This window comes from Cavia porcellus, unplaced genomic scaffold, assembly GCF_034190915.1.
Source record: "Cavia porcellus strain 051 isolate PalLab524CR breed Dunkin Hartley unplaced genomic scaffold, mCavPor4.1 scaffold_1, whole genome shotgun sequence".
Classification (NCBI taxonomy): domain Eukaryota; kingdom Metazoa; phylum Chordata; class Mammalia; order Rodentia; family Caviidae; genus Cavia; species Cavia porcellus.
The window spans coordinates 160,870,179-160,894,767 of NW_026947484.1; the positions used below are offsets into that span (position 1 = coordinate 160,870,179).

Here is a 24,589-nt window from a genome sequence, read left to right on the forward strand (position 1 = left end):
TAATTCTGGGGAAAGATCCAATGTCCATCTTACCTTCCCTGATAGCACTATTATTAATATTTAGCTAATACCAACATTCTTTGAAAGTTTCCCTTTCATTACTATTTATCTCCTCCAGTATTTTAGGTCAAAATCCATTCTTTGGAAGTTAGGTTAAAACATCTGATCCAAAGTAGGATACTTATTTCTTAAAAATCTACTTCTTTTTAAAAAGGCAGCCTACTAAATCTTATAGTATATTTAGGGTTTAAAGGTCATGTACTTATAACTAATATCAGGACTCTTTAGCTAACATAAGATACTTTTATTTATAAATTTATGAATTTTTATTAAATAAAAAGAGAGTAAAACTAGCACATGTTCAGTTTCTTCATCCATTCCACCTCTCCCTGTTTGATATGACCTTAGTTGTATCAAGGATCTGGCTGAGATCTCAGGATCTCATATGGGTCAGACCTTTCCTCACTCCGGGCCAATCATAACTGTTACACACGACCGTTGATTGGGGAACATGTGACCTATTTTTACCAATGAAATGGAAAATGTCAACTTTGCTAAGAAAGAATTCTACTTAAAATATGAAGCCCAAGTCTCAAGAAGAAAAGATGTTATGATTCTTTTTCTCCTTTCTTACAATTAAAATTGCTGAAGTCATCTTGTAATCATCAGAAAATACAGAAATGTGCTATGGTTAGAAGGCTTGTTTCTGCTAAAATCAGCTGTTGGAATACCATTCCTGGCTTTTCCTCCTCGGTAAAGGTATCAGGAAAAGAAGCCTTTAAGAAGGTATTTATATCATGAAGCTAGAGAGTTTATATTGGGATCAGTGACTATTGTCCTTGTCAAAGAAACCCAGGAAAAACTCGCACTCTTTTCAATATATGAAGGCAGCAAGAAGTTTCTATCTATGAATCAGGAAATGGGTTTCACCAGACACTGAATCTTTGTCTTGCATTTCTCAGATTTCTGTTGTTTATGAGCTACCTAATCTGCTATTTTGTAATATCAGCCCAAATAAATTAGGCTATTGCTCACTTAAACAATTTGAGTTTCTGTCCCTTACTGTTGTAATATTTGTAAGTGACAGTTCCACTAACTGTCTTTACATGTTACTAGACCCTTTTGTCATTTAATTTTCACAAAAACTATTTGACACAGACACTATTAGTATCATTTTATAGATGAGGACAGTGTCTGAGAGAAATAGTTCCAAGTTCACACAACCAGAGAAAAATGGTGAGATATTTGTATCCAATTTTGTATCAATTAAAAATCCAAGCACTTTTCCCTATAAAATCCTGCTGTAGGACAATACAAAGTCACACTACATTTAAGTATGCAATTAAATATCACTTTTACCAAGAATTATCACTTAACATGAAGCAAAATTACACTGAAAAATATGATGTCATTAGTATGAAGAAAAGATCTTGCTTCACAGAAAGAATAATCAAAAGAAAATAGGATACAACTCTTTGGAATGTACTGGACATGAAGCCAGTGGACCTGGCTGACCTCAAGGGGATGACAATGACTTGATGTGTTCCATAAGGTTTACTGTCTGGACCCTGTGCTATGCACTCTATGTGCATTATAGCATGAAATTGTTTTAACAACCTTTGGAGTGGATGTGAAGACATCCATTTTGCTGATGGTAAACTAAAGTTTAATGACTCTAAACCAATTTGTTCTAATGTCATGAAAATTGTTACCAGGAATACTGAGACTTAAGCTTGAACCCAGAGAATGAGGATGTGCCCATCCTCTGTTCTCTAAAAGACTGGTGTCCACAATTAGCCTCCTTCCCCCAAGTTTTAGTCAACCAATTGGAAGTGGTTTGTGGGAAGAATTTGGAAAGATTCAGAGCTGCCAGATGAAAAAAGTAGCACTGAAACATCTTTAACAGTATTCTGGTAAGAAATGAGAATACAAGAAAGGTAATAGAAATCCTGCCTGTAAAGACCAGGTTCAGGAATTTTCTGCTAAGAAGGACTACATTGGCTGCTGGAGTCCAGATGATATGTATTATGGCTTGTTAAAAAGTTTATCTGTGTTTGCTCATGTCCAGAGACTTTGCCTGAGACTAAGATTAAGGGCAGTGAACTAACTGAATCTTGCAGAAGAAATTTCCAGGCAGTCTAGTGCTAAAGCTGTGGCATAGCTCCTGTCAGGGGCTTTATCCAGAAATGTGTCAATAAATAAGAATAAAAAGCCCACCCAGATGATTTAAAAAGTTGTGCATTTGGTCAGAAAGGAAGGTCCAGTACAACTGTGGACTGCAAAGATAGAGTGGAGGAGATTTTGACTGCTGAGAAGGAATAGGAGAATAGAAAATATGACCTGAGGGAATCACATGAAATAGCAAGACTCTACCCTTTGCAACCTCAAAATTGCAAAAGTAAAAGACTTTGCTTTAAGAGTCTTGGAGCACCATGTTCCAGAATGGCAGTGGTCTAGAGAATCTGTTCCTCAGATTTGGGTTCAGAGTGTTCAGGGATCCAGACACTTGACCCCTATATTCAAACCAAAAAAAAAAAAAAAAAAAAAGCCTGATTGCTTCTCCAAGTGGCATCAGTCCTTGGCATCATCCACACAGAAATGGTCTTAGGTTCATGTAGAAAGTAAGAGTTGTAGGGTCAGGAAGGCTTCTGCCCAAATTTCAGAAGAAGATCTGGGAAGTCAGGCATTGTGCCCGAGAGAGGGCAATGTGTGAAGCTGTGAATGTGAAATCAAAGGTGCAGTGGAGACCCCAGAAGTTTAGAGAAGCCAGGAAGATGTATCATCAGGGGAAAACTGCAAGGAGGGAGCAGAGAGGGCTCAAGATATGGGAGCTACAACCACTGGCAGTGCCTTGGAGGCAGGGCCACCCAAACCCTTGGCAGTTCACATCTTTCCACAGACTGCCTCAGATGCTGCACATGGAGCTACAGGACTTGATGTTTGCCCTAATGAAGTTTATGTCTGCTTTTGTCCCATTGCTTTGTATCCCCTTGTTTGTAACATATAGAATGGAAATGTCTGTCTTGTGCCATTTTATGTTGGATGCATTTAATTTTCTTTTCATTTGTACAGGACTCCCAGCTAAGAATTTGCCTTAAACCTCTGAGGAGACTCAGGAGTTGGATTTTTCAACAATGGCAAAACTATTAGGACATTGGCAACTCATAGAGATGGACCAGTGCTTTTTGCATAAAGGAATATATATGAGTCTTTGTTGGGGTCTGGGGCAGAATGTTATGGTATATGTCTAGATATCCCCTCAAAGCCTCATGCAGTTATGGTTGCTGGAACTTTCAGAGATGACTGAATCTAAAGTCTGTGATTGATTCGTGACCCAGTGCTGGGATTAAGGGTGTGAGTGCTACACCCACACTAAAGCAGACAGCCAGCACCCAATATAAGGGACAGAAAAAGGCTTGTAAAATGGGCTTGTTCTCTCTATGTGTATCTCTTTCTCTCTCTGCCTCTCTATCTCTCTCATTGCTTTTGATGCCTTCCACTGCTATGAACTATTTCCCATGCCACCCTGCCTTGGAGTCAACTGATTGTAGACTGAAACCTCTATGAACTGTAAAACAAATAAATTTAACTTTAAATGTCAAATATTTTGTCTCAGGAACAAGAAAAAAGTAACCATAGCAGCTGGTATTTGTTGAAGTATCAGAACCTGCCAAATCAAACATGTAGTGTACTTCCAAAACCCAAAGGGATAAACAAGGGATAGACACCGCCATTCTAAAATAAAGAAATGGAAAAGAAGGAAAGAATTGTGCCTCATGAGTATTCCCCAAACCACAATCCAACTCTCGTGATCATCCTCACAATACACCACCTCCTGATGTCATCCTCTTAGTCATTAGTTTTTAATATAGGAATTTGGATGGAATACAGATATTCAGATCATAGCATGATTCTTAAATATGTAAGAATCAGGTAATATTTGCCATGCTGGAATTAAATTTTTCCCTGAAGTAGTTCTGTAAACTATGTGCCTTTAAATTTTTGCCACTTTTATCCCAGAAGATTATTAAAAATATGTACTGTGAACATGTTTTGTGTGGGAAACTGAGATCCCTAGTGAGTATAAAAAAGAGAGTGGCAAATGAGAGGAGCATGTGAACCTGGCTGCCCTGTGGTGTGCCCAGCTGAGTGTGTCATGGGCTGGTCTTAGTGATGTAGCAATGCAGTTGTGCCTCAGTGGCCTCAGGCTGTGTTTTTTTAAGCCCAATCATGAGTTGACTACAGGCAGTCACCTGGGACCTTGTTAAAAATGTAAATTCTAGGTGTTCCAATGGAAGTTTTGATTTAGTATTTCCAAATTTAGACATCTTATTTTTAACAAGTATTTTCTAGGACTTATCACTCAAACATATTTAGAAAACAATGCTTTAAATTATGGCCTGGCTTTTATCTTGTTAACACTTCAGCCTTGTTCTGGTTAGTAAATTAATATATAGATATTTCTGCACATAATTGTCTTATCTTCCCCCAAACACTTTCTCCAGAAACACAGCAGAAAGGCTTGTATAAGGAAAGCAAATAGCATTACATGAATGAAAACATTTACAAAATATCAAGGGATCAATAAGACAAATGCCAATTGGGCCAGCAAATTTACTAATTACCCAATGTTCCCAGTGAACAAATGACCGTTGGACACAGTATCCAGCTAAAAAGACAACACATTCTTACCTTCCCAGAGCCCTTAGGAATAATTGTGTGTAACCTTTTCAATAGGAGACAGCTGTGTTTATCTCTCACTTGGGTTTTCTCCATGAAAACATTATTCCAGAATCAGCTCTACACAAAGGAAAATCTGCTTTGGCAAACAGGAGCATGGGCTGTGATCAGAACTACAAAGAACCCCCATGTCAGTAAAAGCATCAAGACTGACAGATTACTGACTTCTTTTGTGCTGGTTCTTCTACGACCACATTCCATGTGGCTATAGAACCTTCTCTGGAAATGAACAGTCACAAGGCAAGCACCCTAATAGACACAACACAAAATAAAACATAGAGACTTGAATTGAAACAAGGGGTGATGAATGCGAACTTGTCCCTCTCTCTGAAGACACCTGCATAAATTTGCAGCTGTGAGAATTTTCCTAGTATTTTCCATTATGAAACAATTGTAGGAGGCCCATCTGCCCAACCTGTCTTCACTTCCCTCTTACCAATCAAAAATCAGATGTCTAAAGATATCTCTATGCAGTCATCATTTTTCCACTGGTCTAAAGCAAGGATCTACAGCAGTTGCCTATACTTCCCTCTCAGGATCTCAAGTCTTGATAGGAACATTTGCAATGGTATTAATGGATTCTATTAAAAATTTGCATCATAATTTCTCATACCAATTGCTATTCTTAAAGTTTTTTATTTTATGGAAAAAATAAAATTTCATAACAAAATAATAGAAGAATAACAATAGTAGAAGTATAAACAGCAACTAAATATTTGAAATAATGTTAAATATCAATAATCATTTGAGAGATGCAAATTAAAACAACACTGTACTTCCATTTCATTCCAGAAACAATGGTTTTCATCAAGGCATCAACCATTAACAAATGCTAGAAGGTCAGTGTGGGAAGAGAAACACTTCTCCACTCTAGTGGGAACATAGACTGGTACAACCACTGTAGAAAACAATGTGGCGATTCCTAAAACAACTAGGACTGGAGGTCCCATTCCATGCTATTATTCCTCTTCTGGATACCTTCCCAGAAGAATTAAAAACATAATACTGCAGCAATCTTTGTGCACCATATAGCAGCAGAATTTGTAATAGTTAAATCTTGAAAACAACCTGAATGACCATCAAATGAGGAATAGATTTTAAAAATGTGGTTTTTTTATACAGTGAAGTAATAGCCATAAAAAGGATAAACTTCAGACATTTATAGGTAAATACCTGCAACTTGAGACTATAAGTAAAATAAATCACCTGAGAAACTGAAAGAGTAAGTAAGGATCAAATGTACAATTGATACCACTGTGTTCTTAAAACAAGTTGACAAACTTCACTGTTTTAGTGTTGAATCTGAATTTTGCAACATTTCAAAGAGCCTACAAATCCCATCTTTAAATCAATGGATCTTACAGTGTGATGCCCAGGCTAGCAGCTTCTGCATCACTTGTTAAAAATCAAATTTCAGACTCCACTACTGAACTGTTAGTCAGAAACATTGGGTATGAGACCCAGAACTGTGTGGCAATTCTAGTGTACCTTGGAGTTTGGGAACTATTGCCCAGAATCCTCAAGACACATTTGTCGTTTCTCACTGACATGACCTTGCCACCATACTTTCAACACAGATTCAAGTTTGCCCTTTCCACTTACCTAAGGACAGAGACAGTGTTATGACTTATCTCGATCCCCTCCACTAGAGTCTCATGCACCTGTGGGAGGAATTTTCAGAGCTGGTAGGATCTAGGGTGCATGATACTCAGATTAAGGGTGTGTGGTCTTAAATTAATCAGTTCACTGGTTGTAATTAGCATAGTTCTGGGTGGACATGAATGGATTTACTGATGGCAGAGCCCCACCACAGGTGTGGGTGGTACCACCCAGAAAGCCTGTAGCCTATATGGGGTACAAGGGAACAAGAGGCTCACTGCTGCTGGTGCTACTGCGGCTGCTTCACTGCCACACCATGAGCTGTTTCTCCTCTGTGATACTCCTCTACCCTGTCACCCTGCCTTGGAGTCAACTAACTATGGATTCAAACTTCCATGAAACATGAGCTGTAATAAACCTTTCCTCTTCTCACATGTAGGTGTTAGGTACTTGATCTCAGCAATAAGAAAAGTAACTAAGACTGACACTACCTGATTCATCTTTGCCTGCACATTCCAAGATTTGCATATAGAGCTTCACACATGTTATTGCTTAAGAGCCATGCTAGAAAAAAAAATTAAAATAGATTTGTATCAGTAAGAATTGCAGTTCTCTTGGGTCTCTGTTTTCTCTTCTGTGGCAAGGAGGTCAGTCAATAATTGGCCTTTCTACTTTATATAGTAATAGTCATGAGTTAGTGATACAATGCACAGTGAAAATTCCATAACCTAAAATTACCATGTAAATGGAGTGATTGTTATTCTCTACAAAGTCTAAAAAATCACACAATCATTTCTGAATGGTAAAATATAAAAGGTGACTGGATAAAATTTATTCAGGGACATCAGACTTTTTGCCTTGTGGTTCATGAAATTCAGTATTCCATCACCTGATAATTTGAAGAATTGGGTGTAGTTAAAATTCTGGCAGCTTCATCCTCTGCAGAAATGCTATGGGCCTTCAGATCAAATAAAGACCATGATGCTGTAGTTATCTCTGAAGTATGATATTTTTTCTTCAAAGGGAACCACTATATAAATGTTTCATGAAAATTGAGCAGCAACTAATATGCCTTTGAAACATAGCTAATATACTCTGGGAAGCTTTTGAATCACAATTTGAAGCTGAAGGTAAAGAAGGGAGATGATCCTGAGGAGAAAGAGACAGTCTGGAATTTCCTGTTGGGTTGTGCAGATGGAGAGCTATGCCCTTCTGCTACCTCCAGGGCAACTCTCCACGAATCTTGCCTCAAAAAAGTTCTGCTGTGACATGAGAGCATGTACTTCATTCTCTGCTCCCATCCAATCCTACAAGTATTGATTGCACTCATATGATGTGCTCGGCCAAAACTGAGCTGACTAAAGTTAGAGCAGCTGGTTGCTGATATGCTATGCTTCAAGTAGAACCAGGAAAATGTCTGGATCCCAGATGGCTCCTTCTTTTTCTCCTCTTCCCTTGTACTACCTGAAACTCTACTCTGAATCCAGAATTATCATTTAGCCCTGTCCAAGGCATATTTGATCAATGTTCATCCCACAAATGCTTCCCAAAATCCACTTCTGTGGCCCGGTTGCAGATTTGCAGACTATACCATATCTTGGAGATTTTTATTGTTTGTGAACAGGAAGATCCTAAGAATACCTGTAACAATGGTTAACTTCAACACAGTAGAATTCTAGTCTTATTTGGCCTTAAAATACATCCTCATCCTTATTTTTCCCTTTCCCATTATTTTTAAGATATCCCCTACTATGCACTCCAAAATAGTTGCACAGAAAAAGTCCAGTTTTCCACACAGAGAGAATCAAATCTGCTTTCCATGGAGCCATCAAATAGCATGGAACACTAGGCGAGTTACTGAACCTCCAAGCCTCCACAACCTCGTCTCTGAATGCAGACAATTATATATGAGCTGTAAAGCTGTGAACTCAGATGAGGTAAAATAGGGGAAAGGGTCTGGGTCAGCCTGGGTGCTGAAGAGGAACCTCATGAAAGCATCTGTAACAGCCCCATTCAGTGGAGATCCAGATCTGTGAAAGGGCACCCATTTCCAACATTCAGATATTCCAGAGTAGAGTACAAATAAATGCTCCCCATAGAAGGACCACTGTTGCACCCATCCAAACACAGAGATTTTTTCCTTCCCTCTTTGAACAGTTCAAGGACCAGCTGAAAGGCCACTTTCAAGAAGCCTCAGAACCCCAAGTGATTTCTCTCTTTCCTAATTTCTTCCGTCATACTGCAAATTAGGTGGTGTGCTCTAGCTATATAATTCTCACTGTAAATGTTACATCTCCTAGATTTCATTATGAGATTATTAAGATAGAGCATTCAAGATGACTGTGGAACGACTTCAGGCTCACTAGAGTTACCTTGATTGGATTGCTGTCCTCCATCCATTCACTTCATGACGATCAGTTCTACTAAGTAATGCAGAGTTCTGCTAAGGAGGGACAGGCTTGGAACATGAGATGACTGAGACTGGACCAAGGTCAAAATTACTCAGAGTAGATGGTTTGGATAAACAGCAGGCAGCATAATCTATTGGAAGCCAAGAGTACACAGATGCATGTGTCCAGGAGGTAAAAGAACAAAGACAGCAGCACATCAGGGCGATGGAGTCTGAGGAGGCACTTATGGGAAGCCTTACGCAGAGAGGGGGCTCCTGCCAGTACCTGGTTGAGTATCTTGGGGTGCAAGCACAGCCTCAGACCTTGGGAAGTTACATCTAGTTAGAAGACAAGGTTTCCTAGATACAGTAATCAAAAACTGAACCATTTCAGAAGCAATCATATGTGCTGGTGTCAGACCACAGGCCATGTAGGTTCCAATCCATATCTTTGCAAAGTATGTGGTTTGATCCATTTTATTTCCTTATATAATGTCCTGGATACAATTATTCTCTTCTATTCTAATTATTCTATTTTTGCTATCACAAAATAATTTATGTTTAGTAACTTAACAAGTGATATAAATGGATTTTCCAGTTGCCTGGAGATTGGAAAATTCAAATTCAGGGTTCTAGTAGATTCAGCATCTGAAGAGGTCATGCTCTCTACTTTCAAGATGGTGGCTTATCTTTGTGACATAACTTGGCAGAAGAGTAAAAAGAGGGTGAATATCCTTCAACTCTTTATATGGATGCTTATCGCACCAATCAGGGCATCTCCCAGAGTTTCCATACTCTTAATACTGTGGATTTTGGATTAAGTTCCTACATATGGATTTTGGGTAGATACATATGTTGAAGCCATAACACATAGCTACTTTATATCTTTGTTTTGATTATTAAATAAACTGATCTATGTATCACCAGCCTTCCATAGATCAAGCACTCAGTAGATATTGCATATCACTGCATTTGCATTTTAACTGTTTATTTATCAGTGTACCAAATCTACCCCTTCCCTGCATTCCCATTAAGAATAAGTATATGAAACTTGCAGAAATGTCACAAATCTCAGTGATCTTAGACATCATTGTCTTGACCAGTTTTAAATAAAGTCTTTTCAAGAATCTCTTTCCCTACTCATCCTCATGAAGGATTCTTAGGAGTGAGGAAGGACATGACTCTCATAGTCAGGGCTAGGACTTCTGGCTCTTCTGCCTGATGGCTGCTACTTCTGGAATCCAAATGTTCACTGCTGACAAGCGGCTACTTCTGAGCCCCTTATATGTCTTATTCAGACTGCTGGTGCCTGGTGCTCTTCTCCTTTCCAGCAAGATGCAAATCTCTTCTGCTTTTGGAGAAAAGTGACTTTTTAAGGCAAGGCCAAGACAGCTGATCTGTTGAGACTTAGTTATTACATCCATCTCACAGATCACCTGGACACTGAGTGGAGAATTTCAGAAGACCATCAGCTGTGCACAGTTGCCTCCACACTTCTATATTCACAGCGAAGAGAAGCAAGAGATTGTGGTGAGACTGGAAGGGCACCATTATGCTTCATGTGATAATTCTCTATTGTCTCTCCCTCTTTGTACCAGTTCCCATTGAATATTAAGTGAATTAATCCATGTGCCATGCGTAAAAATCACATGTAGCCAGATTCATGTTCTGTCTCAAAGTTCTTTTGTTCCCATCTAAATGGGACCTTTTAGAAAAACCAAATGGGAAACCAATGGGAAACTTTGGGAGGTATCACCCTAGTGGGTGAGGTAGGTGTCCATATAAAAAGGATTGAAGGATAGCTTTGCTCTTCTTCCAGGTGATGTCACAGAGAGAAACCACCATCTTGAAAGCAGAGGACATGCCTTCTCCAGATGCTAAGTCTACTGGAATATTAGTCTACTTTGAATTTGAATTTTCCAACCTCCAGACAATTGAAAAATCAATTTCTATCATTTATGATGATGGGCATCTTAGTGTCTACAAATGCTCTCTGATTGTCTGGAGTCTCCCCAAGGAACTAATGATGTCAGGGAGGAGATGGTCTGCTTACATGAACGGGAGGATAATTAATCTTGGCTTCTAACCTGACTAGATTGAGAGACCCAAGAGATCAGTAAAGCACACTCAAAATGTGTCACTGGCAGTATTTCTAGAGCTGACAAGCACACAGGCTGTCTCAGTTATTTTTCTTGTTGCTGAGACAAAATACCTGACACCCAAGGTTAGTGGAGGAAAGGTTTATTTAGCTTTCAGTTTGTAGAGGTTCTATTCCTTAATTATCTGGCTTCAAGAGAGTGTGGTACATGGCAAAGGGGCAATAGTTTATGGCAGAGGAGGACAGCAAAAGCAACAAAAGAAGGTGAGGAGAAGCCTCACTCTGTACTTATATTGCATGTAGGCTACCTGCCATAGGGTGGGTGTAACACTCACACCCTTAATCTCAGCACCCAGCGCTGCACTAGGAATCAGTCACACACTCTAGATTCAGCTACCTCTGAAAAAACTCTGTGAGCATGTGAGTGAGGCTTTAGGGAGACATCTAGACACAAACTATGATACAGGCCAGCAAATTTGAGAGGGAGTATCAGCCTTGACCACAGGTGGCATCATCTACTAGGTGTATAGTCCTAATGGAAGGAAGAGGGGAAGAAGGAGAAAACGGACCAGGCTTGCAAGCTTGGTTCTAGTTGACTAGATGTACTTTTTGTGCTGCCATTGCCTATGAACATCAGACTCCAGCTTCTTCAGCCTTTCTACCTGGATTTACACTACCACTGTCTAGGGAGTTTCCAGGCCTTTGGGTTTGGACTCTGGCAGCATCCTTGGACCCTCTTGCTTTGCTGCTTCTTGGGCTGAGCAGCTACTGGATTCTCTGGCTTTCCAACTGCAGGCAGCCATTGTGGACTATGTGGGTTCCTATCTCTGGTTTTATGTACCAGTCTAACAAATCTCTTTTTCCTCTGTTCCTCTAATGTAGTCTAACTTATCAGGCTGTCATGTTCCACTCTGAGCCATACTCAAAGCCTTATGTGAGCCCCTCACTACAAGGTGAGTCTTTAAGAGCAGAAATGCTTGTAGCTTATAACTTAATGTCTAGATCCTCTGTAATGTCTGTTGTGCTCTATAGGCAAGTGTACAATGAAAATGCACAAAATAAAGTGCATTAAGGAGAAATGGAAGGGGAAAAGGAAATCTGTTTGGGTCAGCTTTGCCAAGAACATCTTTCCGGGAGCAGTAGGGTTTTAGTTAGGCCTGAAAGAATGATTATTCTTTAATACACAAGGTTATTCTTGTGCTTCATCTAGATCTTTGTATATCCAAAGAATAGAAGAAAATTATGTCTTTGAGTTGAACAAATTTTTCATTGACATTTGTGCTTGTAGGCAATTCTGCTCCAGTTATCTCCCTTGTGGCTTATAGCATATTAAGCTGCTAAATGCTATTTATATCAACAATGCGTCCATAGCCTCTGAGCAAGTGTGGCTGCAGGCATAGGAGAAAAACTTCACTGAAAACAAGTTTTGGCTCACAAAATGCAGACTTGGTCTGAGGATTCATTCATTTATTCATTCAAAGATTATTGAGTGAGCGTTAGTGTGATGCAGATGCTGTGTTAGGCACTGAGATACACAAACGAAAAGATATTAAGGTCCCCCTTCAAGTATCTTTCCATAGGGTACTCGAATACAAAAATAATGTTCAAGATAAGCATGGACAAGTGCAGCAGAAACACCTAGTAAAGCAGGAAAATAAACACCTAGGTACACGAAGGCAGTCAAGAAGGGCTTTGTACAAACATTATTCTAGCTGATTCTAAAGAAAGCGTGGCAATACCCCTGCCACCAAGAATAAGTGTATCTATGGATCATTTACTTTGGCCTTGTCATTAATTATGTGGTTGTAGGAAGATATTGCACTCATTTTATAGTTGAAAAAAGAGACCATTAGAGAGATCAAGATCCTTGCCAGCCAAGAAGTAACACAATCAAGTCCCAGGATCAGATCTCACTGACTTCAGATGTCATGCTTATCAGCACCAGGAACCTTGTTCTCAGGGACTTGGAAGAAAAATTGTTACAGTGAATGAGGTCAATTATGAAAAAGCAGGTACAAACACCTCCCAGAACTTTCTGTCATACAATGTCCTTTAATTGGCACCTCCACCCCAACATCCTTTGACATTTTCAACTAGCAGACACTAGATAAAGACCCCACAGGCTGTCATTGTTACACAGTCTGGTGACGCAGGCATAGGAACAAGAAGAAAAGGAAAGCAAGATAAAAAGAAATAGTACTTGGGAATTAAAAGTAGGAAAACAGAAACAAACATATCAGATGTTTTTAGATGGACTGTAAAGTTGAAAAATGTCCAAGAAAAATACTAAAACTTTGGAAAATAATAGACAAAAGTAAGAAAATTAAATCAGTGCAGGACAGTGGCAAAAGAAGTTTCAAAAATTAGGAAAACAAAGGATGCAATAGCCCAAGAATTTTCCTAGACATCTGTTTTCATACTGGAAGGGGTCACCAAAATTATCTGTGTCAGTGTATATCAAATGCATCTTTTAAATCATTTGGCATAAAGCAAAGGTCTTCAAAGCTTATGAAGAGAAATAAACAGGGATCAGCTGCGTGTATTTAAAAATTATTATGCAGCAGATTTCTGGATAGCAGCATCATGGGTTAGAAGACAAGCGAGTTTTCAGCATTCTGAGCCAAAAATATTAACTTTCATCCTGTAATTGTAAAATAAAACAAATTCGACAACCAAGGAAGACATACTGAGAGATCCACGTTGGTTAACTTTTTTTTTTTTTTTTTGGTAAGACAACTTGATGGAACCAAAAATCTACACTCCCTATGACTCACAGCCTTAAAATATAAGATTCAGTAAACTCAGCCCAATAACAGAGCTGCACAACCAGAATCACAATCAAACTGAAGTCATTTCTGCAATTGCAAATCCACTCTATCTACTAATCCACGTCTCCCAAGCTCTTCCCTTTAAATAAACACTGGGCGGCTCTCTTTCTTTATGGATTTCCCTATTCTTGGAATTTGTTTTTCTTTCTTCCAAAATAGACCATGCTCAGAACAACACCACCCTTATCATATCAAAGGAAGTATAAATCATGCAATGTGAGCTCTCACGCCATAGCAAAGGGAAATCAGAGACTGACAACAGAAGTATTCTTCAAATATAATCACTTTTCTTCTTCCTCTTTTTTCTCTCTCTCCTCTTTCTTACTAAAATTTTCATATAAGAAAAACAATGCAATGTACAAGCTTGTGTGTCTGATTTACTTCGCTTAATATTGGGCCCTACAAGTGCATCCATTTTCCTGCAAAAGCCTCACGTTTACCTCAGTGACAGAGTGCTACTCCATTTTTTAATAGGTACCTCATTTTCTTTATCCATTCGTCTGTTGTTTCCATGATTCAGCTGTTAGGAATTGTGCTGCTGTAAATATAGATATACTTGCAGTGCTGTGGCAGGGTGGGGTTTTTTTTATCTCTTTGAGAAGGATACACAAAAGAGAAATAGTTGCAATTTCCAATTTTAGTTTTTGAAGAATCTCCATACTGATTTCCACAGTGGCTGAATCAGTTTACACTTCCACCACCAATGAAGAAGGGATTCTTTCTCTCCACAGTCTCACCAGCATTTTTTACTGATGGATTTCTTAATGACAGTCATTCTTTCTGAAGCGAAATGGAATCTTAATGTTGTTTTAATTTGCACTTTTTGAATGACTAGCAATGTTGAACTTCTTTATGTATTTACTGGTCAATTGTATTTCCTCATCTGAGAAATGTATATTTATTTCAGGCAACCATTTTTTGATTGGATCTTTAAATTTGGGGATGATCTAATATTTTGGAGCTCTTTTTGTAGTCTAGATGTTAGTCTTTGGCCTGAAGAGTAGCTGGAAGAAAATCTTCCCGTTCTATAGGGTTAGTGTGTGGTAAAAATAATGGATCTGAGGTCAAGCTTTGAGATGTAAAAGGTTTTCCCAGCACAATTTATTAAAGGGGACATCTTTCCTTCAGCAAAGGGATCTGACCCCTTTTATCAAAGATAAGATAGCAGAGTGGGACTGGAGTTGTTTCTGTGTCTTCTGTTCTATTACATCAATCTACAGCTCTCTGTCTCTCTGTCTCTCTGTCTGTCTCTCTCTCACTCTCTCTCACTAAAATACTATCCTGTTTTTATCATTGTAGCTTTGTAATATAACTGAAAGTCTGCTTTGTGATGCTCCCTGACTTGCCCTTGTTGCCCAGCATTGCTTTCGTTGTTCTAGATCTCTTCTATTTTCATATAAATTTTAGGATTCTCTTTTCCAGTTATTTAATAAATGTTATTGATATCCTGAATGGAATTGAATTAAACCTATATAATGGTTTTGAGAATATGGCCATTTGAACTCTAATGACTCTGTCCCAGGAAAAGGGGATATCATTCCATCTTCTAATATCCACCTCAGTGTCCTTTTGCAGAGTACTATGGTTTCCACTGCCTGAGTTGGATAATCCCCAGGTATTTCATTTATCTTGGTGCTCTTGTGAAAGGTATTATTTCCCTAATCTCCTTCTCAGTGAGTTTGTTATTTCTGTATAGGAACACTATTGATTTTTGACTCTTGACCTTATTTCCTGCCATACTACTGAATTTAGTTATTAGTTCTAAGTGTCTTGATGTAATTTTTAGAGTCTTCTACGTAAGGATCATGTCAACCATGAATAATGATAATTTAACTTCTTCTTTCCCTATCCATATCCCTTTCATTTCTTTCTCATTTCTAATTTGCTCTAACTAGTGTTTCAAAAACTGTGCTGAACAAAAGTGGTGGTAGTGAGCATCCTTGTCTTGATCCTGATTTAAGAAGGAAAACTTTCAGCTTCTTACCATTAAGTAATTTGTTTGCCATTGGGTTGTCACAAGTGGTCATTATCAAAATGTGATAAGTACCCTCTATTCCTGTTTTCTTGAGGATTCTTTTTTATTATGAATGGATACCAAATTTTATCAAATGTTTTTTCTGCATGTATGGAAATAATCATACGGTTTTTGTCCTTGCTTCAAATTTTAAGGTGAATTACATGTATTGATTTGCATATATTACTCAATCCTGCATCCCTGGAATGAATCCTATTTGGTCATGATCTTTTTGATGACTTGCTGCATTATGTTTGCCAATAGCTTATTAATGATTTTTACATCTGTGCTCATTAAAGAAATTTGTTTGCACATATCTCTCTTAGCTGGGTCCTTTTCCATTTTTAGAATGAGGGTAGTGCTTGCTCCCAGGAATGACTTTGGAAGTACTGCTTCTCTTTCTGTTTCATTAAAGAATTTGAGGAGAATTTGTGCTAGAATTTCTCTAAAGTTCTTTAGAATTTGGCAGTGAATCTGTCAGGACCTGAGCTTTTTTTAGTTGGTAGCTTTTTAAATTACTTCTTCAATTTCACTGACTGATATTTGCTTATTTAAAGTTTTTAGCTTTGTGGTTCAGCCTTGGTAGATCATGTATCTAAAAATTTATCCATTTCTTCTGCATTTTCTCATTTGTTAGAGTACAGGTTCTCAAAAGATTATATATATGTACATACATTGTTTGTTTGTTTTTCCAGAAATCAAACTCACGACCTTGCAGTTGCCAAGAAGGCATTGTAAATTTTTTCATTTCTAATTGCATATATGTGGGTCTTTTCTTTCCTTTTAAAAATAAGACTATTGGTTTATCTATTTTGCTCAAATTTTCAAAGCACGAACTGCTCAGTTCACTAAATTAACATATCAGTTAACTTTTGTTGAATAAGATTACCTCAAACCCAAGCTTTAACCAACACATAATCATTTTCTCACAGTTCCTGTGAATCAGGTGTCCAGGTGCAGCTCACTCAGGTTATCTCCACAGCTGCAGTTCAGGTCATGCCCACACCTGGATTCCAATCTGGAGCTTGACTGTGGATGGATGTACCACCATCTTGCATTTTTGTTGGCAGCATTCAGCTCCTTAACGGGTGTCACACTGAGGACCTTGGTTCTTGCTGGCTGTTGGCCAGTAGTGGCTTCCTTCAGGTCACTGTCACATTGGTCTCTCCAGAAGGCAGCTGCTCATAACATGCAAAAGAGAAAGCTGCGTAGTGTCACAGGCTTATAAACTCATGTGCTGTTATCACAGAAGGGTACCATGTACTTCTCGTCAAATTCTATTAGACAAAAAGTTAGTTACAGCAGGCATGGGTACCAGGACATGGGGATCATGGGACAGTATTAGAATCTGCCTGCCACTTTGTGGCCCTTGGAGACCCAGGCCCTTCCACATGGAAAATTACATCCCACTTTCTCCCAACATCTCCAGTCAAAGTTCAGAACTTCATTTTGTACATTAAACCCAGGCACAGGTAAGTTTCTTTGGGTGTAGAGTCTCACCGATCTGAAAAACTGAAGAGACAAATTATCTGCCCACTATACGCTCAACCTACAATATAGGAATAAGAAAAGAGCTTCAGATTGTTTTTCTTTTTTTCTTTTTTCTTTTTTTTTTTTTTGTACCAAACTCACAATCTCAGGCTTGCAAGGCAGGAGCTTATGCCGCTGAGCTAAATCCTCAGCCCTAGATATTTTTGTTTCAAAAGGCAGTGTTATGGAAGGTGCTGGGCCCAGGGGTGCATGTTGTAATCCCAGCTATTCTGGAGGCTGATGCAGGTGGGTAATACGTTCAAAGGCAGCTTCTGACATGTAGACCCTGTCTCAAAACAAAATGTAATAAGGGATGGGGATACAACTCAGTATTAGAGCTCCTCCGTTCCATTCCTAGTACTGAAAAGCTAAAAAATATAAAGACAGCAAATGAAAGGTACAAATGAAAGAACTCAGTGTTCCTTAGGAATTCTAAAGTCCAGTGGGGTGAATGTCCTGAGTTTCTTGATTACTTTTCAAGATCTTGGAATAAATTCCCCCACCTCCGTCATTTGATTCTACTCAAAATTTTGAAATGCGAGCTTGCTACCAAGCAGTAATAGTAACTGTCCTGCTGACTGTCAAAGTTTGGAGATCTAATGTCTCTTTTTGTTTAACTTTATCGCTAAACTCTTATTTCAAACTGGAAGTGTTTCTTGCTGCTGTAACTTTCTCAGTGACTTTGTACATCTTCTATGACCCATCCCTTAGGCAGCCGCACTTTCTTTCTTTTTAGATAAATTCGTCTCCACCTTAGGTTCCTTCTGAGATAGCAGAGGGACACCATGATTAATCTTTCTAGAGGCTTTATGGTTTGACTGAGAGATTCCAGGAGACATCCTCTTATTCTCTTTAAAGGACTCTTTCTGTGACTGAATACTATCACGATCCTTTCATCTTGGTGAAGTTTTAACACAGATAGTACACTGATTCCCTTGGGGTTTTCTTTGGCCATATTTTGCTAATAGTTCTCAGAAGCCATCTCATGATTTGAACGTCTTCTGCCATCTCAACAAATCGAAAGTTTTGAAGATCAGTAATTTGTGATTGCTTTGTGTTGAGCCATTTTCCTCAATGTGTACCTCTCCCTGCATATTTTATCACAAGCAGTAAGGAAAAACTGGGTCAGCCTGTAACACTGCCTGGAAAGTTTCTTAGCCAAAAGAGTTTATCACTTCGATGTTCTGCTTCCCTCGTGACCACAGGTGAAAATTTCCTCAAGTTTTCTGCCATTACATAATAGGGACATCCCTTCATCCAGTTTCCAGTGACACATTGCCCACAGCCTTTGGGTTTTTAGGGGCAGCATCATTACAGCTCAAATTATTGCTAAAAACTGTCACTGTGTCTCTGTAACTTCCAACAATTTCTCAGCATTTACCCACTGCCAAGTTCCAAAGTGTTTCTCACAATTTTAAGTATATGTTTTGAGAATACCCAATTTCCGGGTCCCAAGATCTAAACAAATATTCCTCATTCAACCACATACCTATTTAAAAGACTGTTTGGCCTTCCAACTGAGGCTCGCTGTTCTGACTTATGATCCACCATTTTCTTTCACAGTTCTGTATATCTTGTTGATAGAGCCTCAGTACCTTTTTTTGGCAGAGTACATCTTGTTTATACAGTAGCAAATTTTTTGCTGATTGTACTGTACAGTATTAAAGTTGTGTGTAACATTACATATTATGTTACCTTGTGTAAAGGTTATGCAAATAAAAGCAGAATCATCAAGTTGGAGTTTCCTTTGACCATGTCTTTGTTCTGAATATTGTAATGTACATAATATACAGAAAAGCATTTAGTGGCTAATTAATTTAGAAACGTAGTCACAAAAATAGACGTTGGCCATTCAATAAGCATCTGTATTCATTTTATATTGCCATGCAGTAATTAATATTATCAGAAAGTTAGTAGCTTACGATGGCATATGTTCTTTAAGTAAGGAATCTGGGCATACCTAGATGGCCCTTTTGCAAAACATCAATGCAAGTCCAAGTGACGACCAGGGCTGTACTCCCCTGAAAGTTTGACTCCTAGCTCACTTGTTGGTGGCACTCAGTTCTTGAAGGAGTCAGACTGACACTTGCTGTTAGCTGAAGACTACCCTTTCCTCCTTACTGTGTGACCCTCGCCAAGGCAGAGCTCCCAATGAGGCAGGCTTTTTTCAAAGCCAGGGAGGAAGAGATATTTCTAGTAAGATCAGCATCGTTATCTTATATAATAGAACTGGAGAACTTTATTCCTGCCACAGTCTCTCAGGGTGAAGACAAATAAATCTCTGACCAATACCAAAAGTATTATGAGACCTGGAATTGATCTGTTTTCTTTTCAGTTAAAAAAATACCCGAACCTGGATACTTCATAAGAAAGAGGGTGAAATTTAATACTAGGTAATCCCATCATTTTGGCCTCTGGTAAGGTGCTCCAGCTGTAACACACCATGGAAGATGGTATCAGGGTAGCAACACACGGGAGAGGAGAGGTTACGTGTGGTGAGACAGGACAAGAGAACAGAGAGGAGCCGCTCTCGCTCTTTGATAGCAACCCGCTCTTACAAGAACTAACTCAAGAGTTTTATGCAAACTTCCTCAATCCCTTCCAAATGCAACACTCAAAGACCTCCCCATAAGCCTCAACTCTTGTGGTCCCCAAACTTCTCATGAGGCCGCGCTAGAGATCAAGCTTGCAATACTGAACTCAAGGGGATGCAGGCAGACCTTATCCAAACCAGAACAGACTGATACCACTGATTACAGGCTTTCTGACTGGCCTCATTGTCTGGGTGATTACTGAGGTCCTCATTATTGATAGGATGTAATGCAATTTTAAGCATTGAGAATTCACAGGTGGAAGGGAAATTTGCTATTACACTTTTGTCATCCCCAATTATGATAAAGTATTTGGCAAAACCAATTGTTGGTAAATATAGTATATATGTTATAAAGGTCAAACAGTTAAACATAACCTTGGGCTTCTAGACATAGAATAAAAGAAGGATATTTGAAAATTTAATAAATCGGGAAAGCTGATTTATTGCTATCCTGGTATAGTCTTTATTCAGGTGGAACTCAGTTTGGAAACAAGTATTTTCAGCACAAATAACCAAAATATAAAGCATGCAGTTATAAAGTCAGACACTAGAATGGGTAAATCTCAACACTAGCTGCAGTTAAAATTCCAAAGCCTGGAGTGTAAGACTATGTAAGTATAATTCACAAGGCAAGACAGTTTAAAAGTTGAGTTTTTATCCTGCTTGCTGCTTATTACTCTGCTAAAAAACCTAAAGCATGCAATAGAGAAGTTGAGATCATAGGCTGATTTGTGATGATGTCTTGACGCCTAATTCTCATAAGGTATCCAGCCTTCTCTGCCCATACCATTTACTACTCGTCAACTTGAGAAATCATGCAAAGTCCTAATCTCTGACATACCAATTAAGGATGAGTCAAGAGAGACTATAATGAACCAGAAAGAAGTCAGATCAAACCTATCCAACTAAGCAATAGTGACATCAGCTCTAAATAAAGGCCATTTGGAGAGAAGAGTTACAGCTGTCTAAGAAGCATAGAAGTTAAGAGTGCACATTGACAGGTCCAAGGATCAAGCAAGATGAGACCTTCACAGAATTACCTTGGTTCCTGCTTGTGACCCAAATTCCCATTGGCAGGCTGTGGACCACAGTAGCCTGCTGCCTTCAGTAAAGCCACATCTTCTGCTGCTTTTAACTCACCGGGTACAGTGTCATCACAGAGAGGGAGAAAGAACAAGAAGCTGAAAATATCCTCTTAGAACATCGGCACTGAGCGGGACAGATATTTTTAGTCAGTGATTGTCTGTCAAATCTGGATCACGTGGCATGCCACTTCAATGATCTCTGAGTTTGCAAGGCCTCAGAAAGTGACAGCTGCAGATGACAATATAGGAGGTTCCACCAGGCAAGCGGAACACTGATCACATCTATTGGCAGAAGCCATAATCAAAGCAAAGTGTCAGTGGAGACCTTGAGTTTAAAATCCTCCTCCAGCTATGAGTACTTTGTGGTCAGGCATTTTCAACATTAATGTTTAAGAACCCAATTGGCTGAGTCTGGTTAATGTCTTCAAGAACTGTCATGCTTTGACTGTTTACTGCACTTAAAATATTTTTCCTCCTTACAAATGTGTGATGGACCAACATTTCAATAATAGATAAGATGTAAATTGCTGCACATTATGTGCTTTGTGAAATTTTAGATGGACGTTCTTGGTTCATCTGTGTTTCCCTGTCATTGGTCGAGTGCAGGAAGAATCAGAGGCAGGACTCATTCCTCGTTACTCCACTCCATGCCACACTGCCCAAATGAGTGTTTATCACAGCCTTGGAGCAAGGGCATCTCTTGCCTTTCCTCTGTGTTACCCACGGAGACATCTGGAGGAGTATCCACGGAGAATCTGTCTGGAGCTGCTCCTTTCTGTGAGCGTCAGTTGAACAGATTCTTCAAAAAGGCTGCAGAAAGAATGAGTAGTTGTCTGTACGTCTCTGTTGCCCTAAAAGACCTTACAGTGAGGCCAGAATCATAACAGTACCTTGGCAGACATGCGCATGAGCTGGTTTTTCCTTTGGTTCCAATCTTCAATGCAATGATTATCCATTTTTGCTTCCATTTTTATTACCTTTGGACCTTAAATCTGCTCACAGCCACGTCCATTGCTTTCAGATCTGCCCACTGTTCTCTAGCTTCAGACACACCTTAGCCTTGCCATGGTACAAGCGATCCTTCCCAGAACTGTGGCTTCCCGACTGTACTCTGCACTGAGCTGAGTCCCTTTTGGAATTTCCATTACTGACTCACTGCCCTACAACTCTGGTAAATCACTGCAAGATCAGCCTAGCTTCCTGCCTTTATAAAATGATTTTCTGCTCTTAGCCTCAACATGGTGCACTTGCTCACAAGGGAATAAAAATTATAAAACAGTCCTTCCGGTGGAAAACTAGCAGTGTCTCCTGAGATCCACGCCATGTTGGAACTTAGGACTCTGGGAAGCCAATCCAGCACCTCCCCTCCCTAGTAAGCGGAGGCAGGGTTGCAGACTGCAGCCCTTCCAGGGGGAGAACTAGCAGTGTCTCCTGAAATCCACACCATGATGGAACTGAGGATGCAGTCAAAACAAATGACCATTCTGCCTCCCTGCTTACCAATAGTGAACCTACTGCTACATGGCCTAGAGTCAAATATCCCACTCCCCTATGCTCCTTCTCCTCCCCCTCCCGGTCCATTAGCAAGTGGGAACCAGATATCTGAGCATCTCCTGGGAGGTTGACCATAGCAAATAAGGGGGACTTCCTTCTACCATTTCTTTGAAGGCAAATATTTTTATTACTGTTATGCTCTTTTCTTATTAGTGGTACTGCTCTTTTCAATATTCTGTTATGGTAAGTTCTATAGTGTTCTATATTTCATCTCATTTTGATATACGGGATTGAAAGAACAACTATTATAAAGATAACAAAATATACTGTAAATATACTGTGATACTGTTATCCCGGTAACCTGCTGTGAAGTTCTGTACCAGTTTCACTGTACGATCTTAGTTGGCTTTATTCTGACTTATTCTGTTGTATACTTTCAAAATAAAAATTAAAAAAACAAAACAAAACAAAACAAAACAAAAAAACCTTTTCAACAATAAAATTGTTCATGTATTGAAAATACGCGATTATGTTCATGAAAAAGTAAGGATAGCAGTCTGTCTTGTCATTCACTGAAACTCCCAGGAATATCTGAAACAGGTAAGCACTCTAAACATAATATTTTATTGAAATATAATAAACAGAAATGCTACTGAGCACCTTTACCCAATGCTCAGCAAGCAGACTAAACGTAGATGTTGAGAATTCCCCAGACTCTAAAGGTCATCAGTAGATTTGAAAATACTTATGCTTTCCTGCTTGGAAATTTGATATCTACTTCCTTATCAATTTCCTCTGGTTTCCCAGGGCTTCAGCAAAATTGATAAAATTTTTGCTTTACCAGACTTATGAGTAAGAAAATCTCTTTTAGGGTACTATTTCTAACATTTCCAACAAAATAACACACACTGAATTTTGATCTGGGCAGAAACAAAACCTCTCTTTCCAGCACCTCCACCCTGCCTTATTACTGATAATTCTTAGCTCAAAGAACACGTGATGTTTGGAGAAGCCATGTTTGTTAGCGACTCACAAGAGCTATATCATAATCAAATTATTAATTAGTCAACATCTATGGCCACTGCATTATTGTCCCAATCCTTTACCTCATCTTGGAGCTTGGACAATTTTAAGTCTTACCCAATCCTAACCTATTTCTAAGGCTCCACATTACCTTAAACCTGTCCATTACACTATCGCTGGTCCTAATCTCCCCACTTTTATACTTGTCCTTGGTAATCCACAGATTTGAAATCCTCACATATTTTTCTCATTCTGTCTGTATAGCTCCAGCAGCAGACTATCACTATCACTTGAGAAAGAAAGATTTCCATTCATTTTCCTATTAGTTCTTCTACTTGTCTTGGGCAGCTTCAGGACACCTTCATACTCTCTGTGGAAAGGCAGTACTGAGCCAGTCTTCCTCCATGCACCCACCCACACACACATCAGGTCTTTCTGCTCAAGCCTGTTTCTGTGACATGGGTTTTCTTTCCCTAAAAAGCACCTGTCATCTCTACATATACGCTAATAAACCAGGATTTGGAAGATCTACTTGAAAATAAAAGTTCCATATAAGGCATTCTAAGAACCTAATGGTTGCATCAATGATTTGAGAAGAACAATAACTAGAAGATAAAGGAAAAACTCTCAATCAGAAAGGAACCAGTGTAGCTGTGCAATGATGAGGGGAAATTCCATTGTTCTGGTAAATGGCTCTTTAATCCTGTATCTCTTCAATTACGTTGGTGCCTCTGTTAGTGAATTTAGTTCTCCCCACAACTCTGGTTGCAAACCGAATAGGACAAATTCAATGGTTAGCTTCAGTCTTGACCTTCTGGGAAAATTTGATTCATTTCTCATCCAATTGGGTTTGTGACCAGGATCATGGAAAGCATTAAGTCCATGAACCAAGGTACCACTCTGTCTCTGTAACTGGACACTCGACTCTATCAGATCATTAATAACTTTCTATAGATGCATTTCTCCGTGATTTTGCATACGTCATTGCTCTAAGTAGGTTTCTCTAACCCTGACCTCACTGCATATTTGCTTTGTTATGCTTTTGATCTGCTGACAAGACACTGCACTACCTCAAACACCCAGCAAAAAGTCATGTCTCCTTTACTCACTAAGCCACCCTAACCGCGTGTTGCCCGAGAAGTAGCACCACCTGCCTTTCTCAGCAGAAGTGGCCAGTTCACTCATCCCTAGATTGA

The 24,589-nt window shown here is 39.1% G+C and overlaps 1 protein-coding gene across 4 annotated transcripts in view; it reads right to left on the reverse strand.

The window, feature by feature from the left end:
* LOC134478152 (uncharacterized) overlaps nucleotides 1-24,589 on the reverse strand; it is a 157,108-nt gene that overhangs the window by 83,530 nt on the left and 48,989 nt on the right. For 2 of the 4 annotated variants that reach the window (XR_010050635.1, XM_063258526.1), the window contains exon 1: nucleotides 20,832-20,993. The exons of the other annotated variants lie outside the window; for them this stretch is intronic. The gene's annotated coding sequence lies outside the window, so the exon portion shown is untranslated. Of the gene's footprint in view, nucleotides 1-20,831; nucleotides 20,994-24,589 lie in introns of those variants that run through there. 4 annotated transcript variants of the gene reach the window in all.